This window comes from Erpetoichthys calabaricus, chromosome 11, assembly GCF_900747795.2.
Source record: "Erpetoichthys calabaricus chromosome 11, fErpCal1.3, whole genome shotgun sequence".
NCBI lineage: Eukaryota > Metazoa > Chordata > Cladistia > Polypteriformes > Polypteridae > Erpetoichthys > Erpetoichthys calabaricus.
This window is the reverse complement of record NC_041404.2, coordinates 25,764,173-25,777,898: the sequence shown is the minus strand read 5'-3', so window position 1 is coordinate 25,777,898 and position 13,726 is coordinate 25,764,173. Positions and strand designations below refer to the sequence as shown.

General features: G+C 39.9%; 1 long non-coding RNA gene across 1 annotated transcript in view; it reads right to left on the bottom strand.

Annotated features, from left to right (window-relative positions):
* LOC127529565 (uncharacterized) overlaps nt 1-13,726 on the bottom strand; it is a 475,934-nt gene that overhangs the window by 89,339 nt on the left and 372,869 nt on the right. The window lies entirely within an intron of this gene.

The window sequence follows — 13,726 nt, the reverse complement described above, 5'->3', positions numbered from 1 at the left end:
AAAGAAGCTTGTTTCTGACACTCTTTTGAAAGTTAATAAGGAGCCGTATTCTGTCAAGGCATGGGAAGGACCTTTTCTTTACTTGGACATTATATGTTTATGTCTTAATTACAGTTATAGACGTGAGTGTGGAAGTGTGGAAGTAATTAAAGTAGGGTTTTTTTTTTACTACCTTTAAGTAGACTGTTTAACATCATACTCTTGGTTTTTACATTTTTACATTACATTATACTATTACATTAGGATTTACTATGTTTACCCTAGACTACTTTTTAAAATCATTCCCAGGGTTCATTCTTTTATTATCTTAATATCTTAAAATTCATCCATCCATCCATTGTCTCCCGCTTATCCGAGGTCGGGTCGCGGGGGCAGCAGCTTGAGCAGAGATGCCCAGACTTCCCTCTCCCCGGCCACTTTTTCTAGCTCTTCCGGGAGAATCCCAAGGCGTTCCCAGGCCAGTTGAAAGACATAGTCCCTCCAGCGTGTCCTGGGTCTTCCCCGGGGCCTCCTCCCGGTTAGACGTGCCCGGAACACCTTACCAGGGAGGCGTCCAGGAGGCATCCTGATCAGATGTCCGAGCCACCTCATCTGACTCCTCTCGATGCGGAGGAGCAGCGGCTCTACTCTGAGCCCCTCCCGGATGACTGAGCTTCTCACCCTATCTTTAAGGGAAAGCCCAGACACCCTGCGGAGGAAACTCATTTCAGCCGCTTAATTGCTGAAGATTATTTTAAGCTTAAAGACTGTTAATGATTATATTTTCGGCAGATAGTATTTAGAATTCAGCTGCAATAGATATCTCTTTGTTTTAATTCTCAAACGCCGCTGCGGGGTGGGGTTTGTTTTGTTTCGGACGTGCTCTGTCTCTTTGTATGTCAGAGGACCAGGACATTGCGAAGTGGGATCAAGCCTCATGTGGGGAGGCAAAATGGAGGGGGGAGGGGGGATAAAGGGGGAAGAGAAGGAGAGCAGGCTATATCTAATCTATTCTTTTAATCCTTATAACTATACATATCAATGCAACAATAGGCTAAAATGCAATAACTCATGGGGAATTTTGAAATTAAGATTAAAACTGCCTCACTACCAGTTAAGACTATAAAATGACATTAAAAACTCAGAATCAATGTCTCCATGATGGGACACTTAACTGTGTGAGCTGGAATGTTAAAGGCCTGAATCATGAATTAAAGAGAATGAAAGTATGCTCTCACCTAACAGGCTTAAACGCTAAAATAGTATTTTTACAGGAGACCCACTTACTAAGCAAGGATCAGTTCAGACTACAAAAAGACTGGACTGGCCAAATGTTCCATTCTAGCTTTATAAAGAAAACTAGAGGGGTGGGAATTCTCATACACAGAACAGTTCCATTAGTAGCATCAGATGTAGTATCGGACCCTGAAGGGAGATATGTGATGGTCATAGGCAACTTATTTAACAGTAAAATGATTTTGATAAATGTTTATGCACTCAATGTCGATGATAAGGAATTCATGCAAAATCTATTTGCATCCATTCACAATGTGAACACTCATAAAATTATAATGGTTGGGGACTTTAATTGTGTTTTAAATCCACTCTTAGATAGAACTCCTGTGACGGGGGGACGACATCTAACACTGCAAAGACAATTACACAGTTTTTAACTGACCACAACTTATCAGACCCCTGGAGGTTTCTTAACCCAAACTCAAGCTCATATTCGTTCTACTCACCAGTGCATCATAGCTACTCAAGAATTGATTATTTTTTTTATAAATAATCATTTCCTGCCTACGATTAAATCGTGCAAATACAACACAATTGTTATCTACGACCATGCCCCTCTAGTCTTGGAGCTAAAATCATTAAGCCCCTCACACTCACCTCGTAGATGGTGTCTTAACCCTCTTCTATTAGCAGACAAGAACTGCACAGAATTTATATCCAAACAAATCAGCTTCTTCCTAGAGACAAACACGCCCACAGAGGTTTCTGCAGGAACACTCTGGGAAACTCTAAAGGCCTTCTTAAGAGGACAGATTATTTCATATCTTTCCCACAGAAATAAATTAAAAACCAAGAAACTGTCAGAGCTAAGAAACGAAATTACTAGAATAGATGATAGAACAAGCCAGGCGTCCAAGTGAAGCTCTTCACAGGAAAAGGCAGGCCCTGCATACAGAACTCAACATCTTAACAACTAAAGAAACTGAACAACTTATTTATAAGTCAAGACATCATTACTATAAACACAGAGAGAAAGCTAATAAGCTTTTAGCTCAACAAATTCACAAACAAGAAGTTTGCAATGCAATACCAGTAATCACCAACACGAATGGAAAAGGAATCATTGACCATAAAAATATAATGCACGCATTTAGAGATTATTATAAATCCTTATATTCTACTGAGTTCAAAGAGGACAACACACAATCTAATGCATTTCTGGATACATTACAGACACCTCAAATAGATGCTTTAAGTGCTGAGGAACTGGATAAACCTCTGACGCTAACAGAATTACTAGATGCTATAAAGTCACTTCAAAGCTGGAAATCAGCAGGCCCTGATGGTTACCCTGTAAAATTTTATAAGAAATTCTCTACTCAGCTAGCTCCCTTCTTATTGGCAACATTTACAGAAGCTAGAGACAACCAAATACTACCTCAAACATTTCGTCAAGCATTAATCACCGTCTTTCCTAAACAAAATAAGGACTTTTTACAATGTGCATCATACAGACCAATTTCACTCCTGAATAATGATGTTAAGATACTCTCAAAAATTCTAGCTAGAAGGATGGAGAAAGTGCTGCCCTCGGTAATATCACAGGATCATACTGGATTTATTAAATATATCGAGCTCATCTGTCTCGCTTAAAACTGTCCAAAATGTTTCCAGGACAAGATCCAACCTGCGAACGCTGCAACCAAGCTCCTGCCTCACTGGGTCACATGTTTTGGGCCTGCACCAAACTAACATCATTTTGGACCAAATTTTTAAGTGCCTTTCAGACAGCCTTGGTATCACAATCACTCCTAACCCATTAACAGCTATGTTCGGTGTTCTTCCAGATGGACTTGAAGTGGAGAAGGACAAGCAAACGGTGATTGCATTCACTTCACTTTTGGCATGCAGACTTATTTTATTAAATTGGAAGAATCCTAACTCTCCTCTGATAAGTCAGTGGGAAACTGATGTCTTATATTATTTGAAATTGGAAAAAATCAAATTCTCAGTTAGGGGATCTATACAGAATTTTTTAAAAATCTGTCAGGATCTAATCAATATTATTTTAGAATAAGAGAAATAACTATTACCTCATTTAATTCCCTTCTCCATTTTTTATTTACCTATATATATATTTCTCCCTTTCTTTTGTTTACTGTTGCCTCATTAAAAAGCCCTAAGCAATTCTCCTTTGGCTAAGCTCTCCTTCTCGGGGGTGGGGTTTGATTTGTCTTCAGTTTTTTTTTTCTTATAAATTGATCTATTTGTATGGAATGATTACAATAAAATTAATAAATAAAATTTAAAAAAAAATTCTAGACAGAACATTCAGAACATTTGATGTCTGTGGGTATTTTTAGTAGTGCACAGCCAAATCTGCTATGAAGGACCTCTTAACCTTTTCCAACACCTGGTGGCCAGACTAAGCAGTGTTGGGGATGAACTACATAACCTTGGCCAATATTTCTGAAAGGCATATCTTTTGACATTGAGTAACATAAGAAGCATAAGAATTTTGACAAACGAAAGGAGATCTTTCAGTCCATCAAGCCTGTTTGTTTAGCTGAATTGTATGCTCTCCCAACATCTCATCCAGATTTTTCTGAAAGGTTGTCAAGAGGTCTGCTTGGTAATTTGTTCCAGAGTTCCACAACTCTTTGTGTAAAGAAGTGTCCCCTGGCTTTGGTTTAAATTGCACTTCCCCTTAATTTCCACTCATGTTCTTGAGTACATAATTCACCATTAAGCTGAAAGAATGTTGCTGCAGATACTGTACTTTATCAATGCCTTCGAGGATTTTAATTACCTGGATTAGGTCCACACACTGTCTCCACTGCTGGGGACTCAACAGGTTTATCTGAATCTGCCCCAGTTGGACATGTCCTTAAGTCTTGGGATTTACCTGATTGCTCTCCTCTGCCCAGCTTCAAGTGCTGGTCTGTGTTTCTTGTACTGTGGTGACCAGAACTGCACACAATCCTCCAGATGAAGTCTTACTAATACATTATATAGTTTCAGCATAACTTCTCTTGACTTAAATTCAATAGTTTTTATGAAACAACCTAATATTTTGTTTGCCTTTTTAATTTCTTTTGGCAAACAGTAGTCCAAGAGGCTTTAGGTGTTATAGTAAATAAGGACACAGACAGTTCACTATAAGTGTGTCAGTTTGATTTCCACCACTAACCTACTGTGTGATGCTGAACAAATCACTTAATCTGCCAGTGTATACCTGTGTACCAAAGGCCACCTGTATTAAATAAATGTGATTACATCAATAATCATCCACACTTTTGTGATAATTTTGTTTGAGTTGGCAACACAGCTTTCTTCACATATCTGTGGAAACATGGTGTGTCTGTGGTCATCGTGGTAAGGTTTCGACCTTTCTAGGAATAAACATGGCAGCTTGGCTCTCCATGGATTTGGTGTCCCAAGTATATGAATGAACTGCTGTGTTGTTACCAGTTTGAAAACTGCTGGTATTTATGAATTATCACTTGTATTGATTAGGTATAGTGGGTAATGTAATGCATTATAAACCACCAGGATGCATGTTCAAATCTCTTCTCAGATTATCTGTCATTTAAATGCCAACGCTCAAACTTTTTAAAAGTATATGTAAGCAGTGTCTGTACTTATAAATTGCCCTGAAACTGTTTCTAGTTTAGGAAGATGATATATTTAAAATAGATTATTTGTTTGTACCAGTTGATGTCCAAATAATACATTTGCCATTTCCAGCAGAAAAGGCCAGAAAAAAAAAAACTCTAACATGTTTGCCATCATCAGCATATTCTGAACGTGCGGGAAGTTGCCCATGTGGCATGGCACTCGGCATACCTTTATGCACTGTGGACCACCTGGGCATGTACAGCCACCTTAACGTGACACAGATGAGCAGAGACATGAGTTGTCACAAAACACACATTTTATTTTCAGTTCCCAGCACCCAATGCTCACAGGGCAAAGTACAATTCAGTCCCTTTTCCTTCTTTTTCTCTTCCTTCTTTGCTGCCTCCACTCCTGTCCCAGCAAGCTTCATCCACTTCCTCCCGACTCTGGCTCCCTGAATGGAGTGAAGTGGCCCCTTTTATAGGGCACCCAGAAGTACTCCAGGTGCTGTCTAACCTTCCGGGTTTGGAGTAAATGCTGCAACCCAGAGCTCAGGAAATGTCCACGGCCCCTGCAGGGTTGGGCTTCAAAGCTCCAAACCCGTGGCCCTGCAGTGAGCCTGGGGGTTTGCCCTCTAGTATTCCAGGGGAGGTATTGCCCTGAATTTGCTCTCTCCCCTGGTCCTTCCATCACAGGGGCATCCCTGCTGGGTAAAAGCCCCATCCGTCCACCATAGTAATTAAACCCCAAATAATGGCTGGAGAAAAAGTTCAGCTCTGTGAATTTCCAAGCACTAATAGAGAATATCAAATAAATTCAAGCTTTTGTTCTCTAGGGCCATATTTTCACTTGAACTGATATAAGGATTCAGTACAAGTGAATTTTTTTGTGGGTGTTTAATTTTTTTTTTTTACTTAGAAATTCTCAACCTATTAACCTCTGGTATATACATTTGATCGTGCGCATACACAGCAACAGCACTTTATTACTGTGATGTTTTCCACGTCTTTGGTCTCATTGTTACGCGTTCACAGTGTCACCTTCCTATGCTCTCCAGCCTGAGCGATACTGATGTGGGGGTTTGCTTTCTAATCATTCTGCATTACGGTGGAACAACGATTTATTTGACAGGTAATTTCTGTTAAACACAGTCCTAAATGTAAAACACTTTTGATTCTACTGTTTTTTAATCCACAGATGTAATGTACAATTGGTTGCTGTCAAACAATCTACTAAATAATTGATTTTACTTTTTTGGCCCAGTCATTGCATATTTACATTTTCACCAACAAACAAACATTATTTTATGTACCATGCATTTGTAGAAAAAAATGCAGAGGTGTTTAACAGGTACTGACTGATAGATAGTACAAATATTTATTTGGTGTTTGAAAAATTACAGCTCACTTAGTTTAAGTGTCTTCCTAAGTGGAACTGAACTGGCAATGTAATGTATAACTTCGTGTCTTCATATACAAACTTAATAAAAAAAATGGTTATACAGTTCTGGGAATAAAGTGGCTTTATACTGTATAATGAGATGCATTTATTTAAAATGCAACTGCCTTCCATTTCAGTGTTGGTTCTTTGCTTGCACCCGGTACTACTAGATCAATAAACCCCTGCAATGGATAGGTGCTTAGAAAATGGAGAGATAAAAATTAATATTGGGATTTGACTAGTCCTCTCTCTCATTATCCTGCACCAAATATTAAAAAACACATGGGTTTGTCTGCGGTGGGTTGGCACCCTGCCCTGGATTGGTTCCCTGCCTTGTGCCCTGTGTTGGCTGGGATTGGCTCCAGCAGACTCCCGTGACCCTGTGTTCGGATTCAGCGGGTTGGAAAATGGATGGATGGACATGGGTTTGTAACAGGCCAAAACGAAATGCAATACAAATACATCTAACTTACCTGCATGATAAAAACAATGAAATTGCATGTTCATGTGACTCCTATGGAAAACCTATATTAGACAAAAAGCACAGAGAGCTGGGTATTGTTCCACATGCAGTTTCTTATATTCACCATTAGCCTTCATTAGTGAATTTTGCCAAAGTGTTATTCGCAGCGAATTGGCTAAGTTCGCGTTCGCCCTTCTTTGTCAAATTATCTATTGATAATTCGGCCAGTTTAGGTGAATCTTTTTCCCTAAGTGTCCCCTAACGCTTTGTGAGTCCAGTGCAACATCCCCCAGAGCTGTAACAGCCAACATTGGATAGGACCGTCCAATACCCGGGCATATAATGTTGATCATTTGCATTATAGATTCTGTGGGATTTTAGCTAGTGATAGAATAGAAGAGATAAGTAAATAAAATCAGGTTCTCAAAATTTTATTTTTATTAAACACTAGGGGGCTCAGCCCTCTGCTCACTTTACTCGCCAGGCGCCTGCTATCTCGGGCTGAGCCACTCGAAGGGCATCAGGGTGCTCCTCCATTAGAGAAAGTGATTGTATTTAAAGAGATGGTATACAGAAGAGTATGTGGGGCGGTGGAGGAAGACGGTTTGGTCCTTAGTTATTAACTGTCTATTTTGAATAGCAATGAATAACAAAACATTGTAAAAAGTAAAAGTAGAAGTAGAAAAGTAAAACGTAATAAAAAGTAAACAATAAAATGAAATTACATTAATGCCTCGTCAAAAACAATATTATGAATGATATTATTCTCGAATGCGCATTCTATAAACATTGCTTTTCACATTTCTGTTTGCATATTGTTCGGGATATTCTTCTCTTTTTTGTTTATTGGATGATTCTCTTTGTTCTTGATTTTTATTATATGCTGCTCTTTTTTGTTCATTTTCTTTTTTTCAACATTATCAGCTCTTGCCTCTCTTTTTCTATAACAATCTAAAATTCAGTGTTTTTGTATAGACAACACTGCACAACAAAGTTTTTGCTTCTTGAACACTGTTAGGTGTTTCTTATAGATTTGTGGGTGCTGATCACGAATTTGGAACTGTTGCTGAAGCATGTCCAGTATAGCAGGTACAACTGGAATATCTGTGGAGATCTTAAAGTTGTTTCTCTGTTACTAGGACTGCAGCTCAGCTATACAAAGTACTGTTGTTTCATCTGTGAATGGGACAGCCATGCCAAAGAGTCACACTATTCTCGACAGAACTGGCCACTCCGTAAAAAGTTAGTTCCAGGACAGAAAAATGTGGCACATGAATCGCTTTCGACCCGGCAAAGATATTTTTGCCTCCTCTTCACATAAAACTGGGACTCATGAAGAATTTCGTGAAAGCACTGAACAGGGAAGTTGAAGGTTTTCATTATTTAAGACAGATGTTCCCAAGAATAACTGATGCCAAGATCAAAGAGGGCATTTTTGTTGGCCCCCAGATCAGACATATTATGAGTGACAAGCGGTTTGAAGATTTATTAGTTGGGCCGGAAAAAACTGCCTGGAAAGCCTTCAAAGACTTTGTTGACAATTTTCTGGGCAATTACAGGGCCCCAAACTACATTCAGCTGGTAGACAAACTTCTCAAAACATACAAGACAATGAAGTGCAACATGTCACTCAAGATTCATTTCCTCCACTCACACTTGGACTTCTTCCCCGCAAATCTTGGTGCTGTCAGTGACGAACATGGTGAAAGGTTTCACCAGGATATTGCTACGATGGAGAAATGATACCAGGGCAACTGGAATCCGTCAATGCTTGCTGACTACTCTTGGATACTGCAACGTGATGCTCCAGACATTGAATACAAAAGAAAATCAGGAGCAAAACGCTTTTAATTCTGTTCAATTTAATAGCTTATGCGAAACATAAATGTGACTAAATACGTTATTGTCAGTAAACATATAAATGTCTATTTCTCAGAGTTCCTACGTGATGTAGTAAAACAAAAACTATATTTGTGTATACTCAGTAGGTACCTGTCACAATCAGCAAAATCTTTTCAGGAAGCAATACTTTTCAAAAAAATTGTTGTGTGGTGTAATTTGCTTTTCCGCCTTGCCATTATAACCAACTGCGTTGAAGGGAGAGTTAGCACTGAGAGTCTGATACATTTTGCCAAAATTTCATTGTATGGCCACCACATGCCTGACAACATTCAGGCTCATGCTCCTAATGAGACAACAGATGGTGTCCTGGGGGATCTCCTCCCAGATCTGGAGCAGAGCATCACTGAACTCCTGGGCAGTCTAAGGTGCAACCTGGCAGTGTCTGATGTGCCGAAACATAATGTCCCAGTCAATGGTGTCAATTCCTTCATCCTCTAGGAATTAGGAATTGCCTGCATACTCTCGCCACATGAGGCCGGGCATTGTTGTGTACCAGGAGGAACCCAGGACCCACTGCACCAGCATAGGGTCTGACAATGAGTCCAAGGATTTCATCCTGATACCTAATGGCAGTCAAAGTGCCGTTGTCTGGCTTGTAGAGGTCTGTGTGTCCCTCCATGGATATGCCTCCCCAGACCAACACTGACCCCCCAAAAAACCCGTCATGCTGAACGATGTTACAGACAGCATAACGTTCTCCACGACTTCTCCAGACCCTTTCACGTCTGTCACATGTGCTCAGGGTGAACCTGCTCTCTTGTGTGAAAAGCACAGGGTGCCAGTGGTGGACCTGCCAATTCTGGTATTCTATGGCAAATGCCAATTGAGCTTCACAGTGCTGGGCAGTGAGCACAGAGCCCAACAGAGGACCTAGGGCCCTGTGGCCAACCCCCTCTGCTACTTAATTGACCAGATCAATATCCCAGAAGATTCATTGACTTGATGCTATACTCTGATTAAAAAAGTGTTCCTTTAAATTTTTTGATCAGCGTATATACATAAATTTGTGAAATCACAAAGAATTAAACAGATGATTTTTTGTTTTGATTGAAAAGTGCCTTTCTATTAGCCATGATTATTTTTCTTGCTCATCTTGGTTATAACTCAGCATCAGGTTAGGTGGGAGAGAGCTTGTGTGTACATGCAAAGTTGTTAATGTTGATCATTGATAACTGCAGAACAAAGAGCATATTTATTCAAAAATTACAGCATGCATATTAGAGACTGACTCCTACAACTTTTATGGCAGATAAAACTGCCTTCTAATCCATTACAGCAGAAGACCCCCACATAGACGGTGAGTGGAGAGAGAATGCAGGAAGTGGGCTCGGGCTATTATTAGCTGTGAAGGTGGTGCCAAGCAGAGTCAGATGCATCACAAGTGATGGGTTTGTTCACTGTGGATTATGTGAGGTAGCTCCACATTCAGTGAGTTTTCATTTTTGTGTCTCTTTGCTTTGCTATGTGGGTGCACATCCTCCACCCGCTGCGGTGGTTGCACTGCTTAGACTGTATTTAATAAACAAAAATGATATTAATTTCTTTGATCAAATATAAAATTTAAAATGTTCCATCTTTTAAATCGGTAAACTCAATCCTAAATTCACTCAAATGTTAGGCCCATCCATCCATCCATCCATTTTCCAACCCGCTGAATCCGAACACAGGGTCACGGGGGTCTGCTGGAGCCAATCCCAGCCAACACAGGGCACAAGGCAGGAAACAATCCTGGGCAGGGTGCCAACCCACCGCAGGACACACACAAACACACCCACACACCAAGCACACACTAGGGCCAATTTAGAATCGCCAAGCCACCTAACCTGCATGTCTTTGGACTGTGGGAGGAAACTGGAGTGCCCGGAGGAAACCCACGCAGACACGGGGAGAACATGCAAACTCCACGCAGGGAGGACCCGGGAATCGAACCCACGTCCCCAGATCTCCCAACTGCGAGGCAGCAGCGCTACCCACTGCGCCACCGTGCCGCCCAAATGTTAGGCCACACATATGTTTTCTAAGTTGTAAAAAAATAAGGAAGCACTCATTTTACCACAATTACTTTTTTTTTTTTAATTTTATTGTAATCATTCCATACATATAGATCAATTTTTACAAAAAATAGGATTGAAACCAAATCAAACCCCACCCCTGAGAAGGAGAGCATGGCCAAAAGAGTAATACTTCCATCCATCCATTTTCCAACCTGCTGAATCCGAACACAGGGTCACGGGGGTCTGCTGGAGCCAATCCCAGCCAACACAGGGCAGGAACCAATCCCGGGCAGGGTGCCAACCCACCGCAGGACACACACAAACAGCACACACTAGGGCCAATTTAGAATCGCCAATCCACCTAACCTGCATGTTTTTGGACGGTGGGAGGAAACCCACGCAGACACGGGGAGAACATGCAAACTCCACGCAGGGAGGATGCGGGAAGCGAACCCAGGTCCCCAGGTCTCCCAACTGCGAGGCAGCAGCACTACCCACTGCACCACCGTGAGAGTAATACTTAAGGCTTGTAAACATGCCTAAATTATTGAGTTTAATAGAGCAAAAAAAAATAAATGGAGAAGGAAAAGAAATGCAGAAATAATTATTTCTTCTTATTCTAAAATATTATTGATTAGATCCTGCCAGGTTTTGAAAAAATTCTGTACAGATCCCCTAACTGAGAATTAGATTTTTCCAATTTCAAATAATATAAAACATTGGTTTCCCACTGACTTATCAGAGGAGAGTTAGGATTCTTCCAATTTAACAAAATCAGTCTGCGTGCCAAAAGTGTAGTGAATGCAATCACAGTTTGCTTGTCCTTCTCCAATTCAAATCCATCTGGAAAATCACCAAACACAGCTATTAATGGGTTAGGAGGGATTGTGACACCAAGGCTGTCTGAAAGGCACTTAAAAATTTTGGTCCAAAATTATGTTAATTTTGTGCATGCCCAAAACACGTGACCCAGTGAGGCAGGAGCTTGGTTGCAGCGTTCGCAGGTTGGATCATGCCCTGGAAACATTTTGGACAGTTTTAAGAGAGACAGATGAGCTCGATATATAATTTTGAGTTGAATAATTCTATGCTTTGCGCATATGGAGCTCGAGTGAATTCTCTGCATTGCTACTTTCCACTCCTTTTCTGATATATTAATTAAGAGATCTTTTTCCCATTGTCCTCTTGGATCTTTAAAAGGAAGGGACTCTAATAAAATTTTATATATTGCAGAAATGTTGTCTAAGTCCTCGAAATTGAGCAGTATTTTTTCCAGCATGGTGGAGGGTACGAGATGAGGAAAATCGGGCAGTTTCTGTTTGACAAAGTTTCTAATTTGAAGATAGTGAAAGAAATATGTAGCTGGAAGGTTAAATTTGGAATGTAGTTGTTCAAAGGATGCAAAGATATTGTCTATATAAAGATATCTAAGCAATTTAATCCCAAATCTTTTCCAGATATTAAAAACTGGATATGTTTGCGAGGGTTGAAAGAGGTGGTTCTCTTGCAGGGGTGCCACAGATAGAAGATTTTCCATCTTAAATTGCTTTCTAAATTGGTTCCATGTTCTGAGTGAGTGAAGCACAATTGGGTTATTAGTATATTTGCAATAACTTGCATTTATTGGAGTGCAGAGCAGGGAATATAAAGAAGTGCTGCAGGATTTTACTTCTATTGCGGACCAGGCCTGTGTATGTTCATTTATTTGTGTCCAGGTTTTTATGGCTTGTATGTTTGCTGCCCAGTAATAAAACTGAAAATTAGGTAGATCCATGCCACCTTCTGCCTGAGGTCTTTGTAGGGTCGCTCTTCGGATACGTGAATGTTTTGAGTTCCAAATAAATGAGGTTATGGTTGAATCTAACTGCTTAAAAAAATATTTATTGATATATATTGGGATGTTTTGAAATAAAAAAGAAGCTTAGGAAGGATATTCATCTTAACAACGTTAATTCTTCTGGCTAGAGTGAGATGAAAGTTTGACCATCTATGCAAGTCTTGCTTAATTTTTTCCATACAGACGACGAAATTTTGTTGGTATAGAGCTTTATGTTTACTTGTGATATTTACTCCTAGGTATTTAAACTGATCTGCTATGGTAAAAGGTAGGGTGTCCAATCTAATTTTATATGCTTGTGAATTCACTGGAAAGAGTATACTTTTATTCAAATTAATTCTGAGACCAGAGATCTTTTGAAAATCTGAAAGTGCTGCAGGCATAGTGTTTTCTGGGTCTAATATATATAAAGCCATATCATCTGCATATAGAGAAATTTTCTGTTCCAGTCCTTCTCGGATAATCCCCTTTATGTGATAAGAATTTCGACAGTGGACCACCAGTGGTTCAATGGCGATTGCAAACAGCAGTGTTAACAAAGGGCATCCTTGTCTGGTGCCACGTTCTAGTTTAAAATAGTCTGAACAAATGTTGTTAATACAGACTGAGGCTTCTGGACTGGTGTACAGTAGTTTGATCCAAGCACAAATATTCGGGCCAAACCCAACTTTCTCCAATGCAGTGAAAAGGTAGTTCCATTCAATCATATCAAATGCTTTTTCTGCATTGAATGATAATAATATCTGTGGGGTGTTTGACTTTGCTGGTGAATATATTACATTAAACAGACGTTGAAGATTGGAAGATAAGTGTCGGCCTTTAATAAATCCTGTTTGATCTTGTGATATTACCGAAGGCAGCACTTTCTCCATCCTTCTAGCAATGATTTTTGAGAGTATCTTAACATCGTTATTCAGAAGTGAAATTGGTCTGTATGATGCACATTGTAACAAGTTCTTATTTTGTTTAGGAAAGACAGTGATTAATGCTTGACGGAAAGTTTGAAGTAGAATTTGATTGTCTCTAGCTTCTGTAAATGTTGCCAATAAGAGGGAAGCTAGCTGAGTGGAGAATTTCTTATAAAATTCTATAGGGTAGCCATCAGGGCCTGCTGATTTCCCGCCTTGAAGTGACTTTATAGCATCTTGTAATTCTGATAGGGTCAGAGGTTTATCCAGTTCCTCCGCACTAAAAGTATCTATTTGTGGTATCTGTAATGTATGCAGAAATGCATTAGATGGTGTGTTGTCTTCTTTA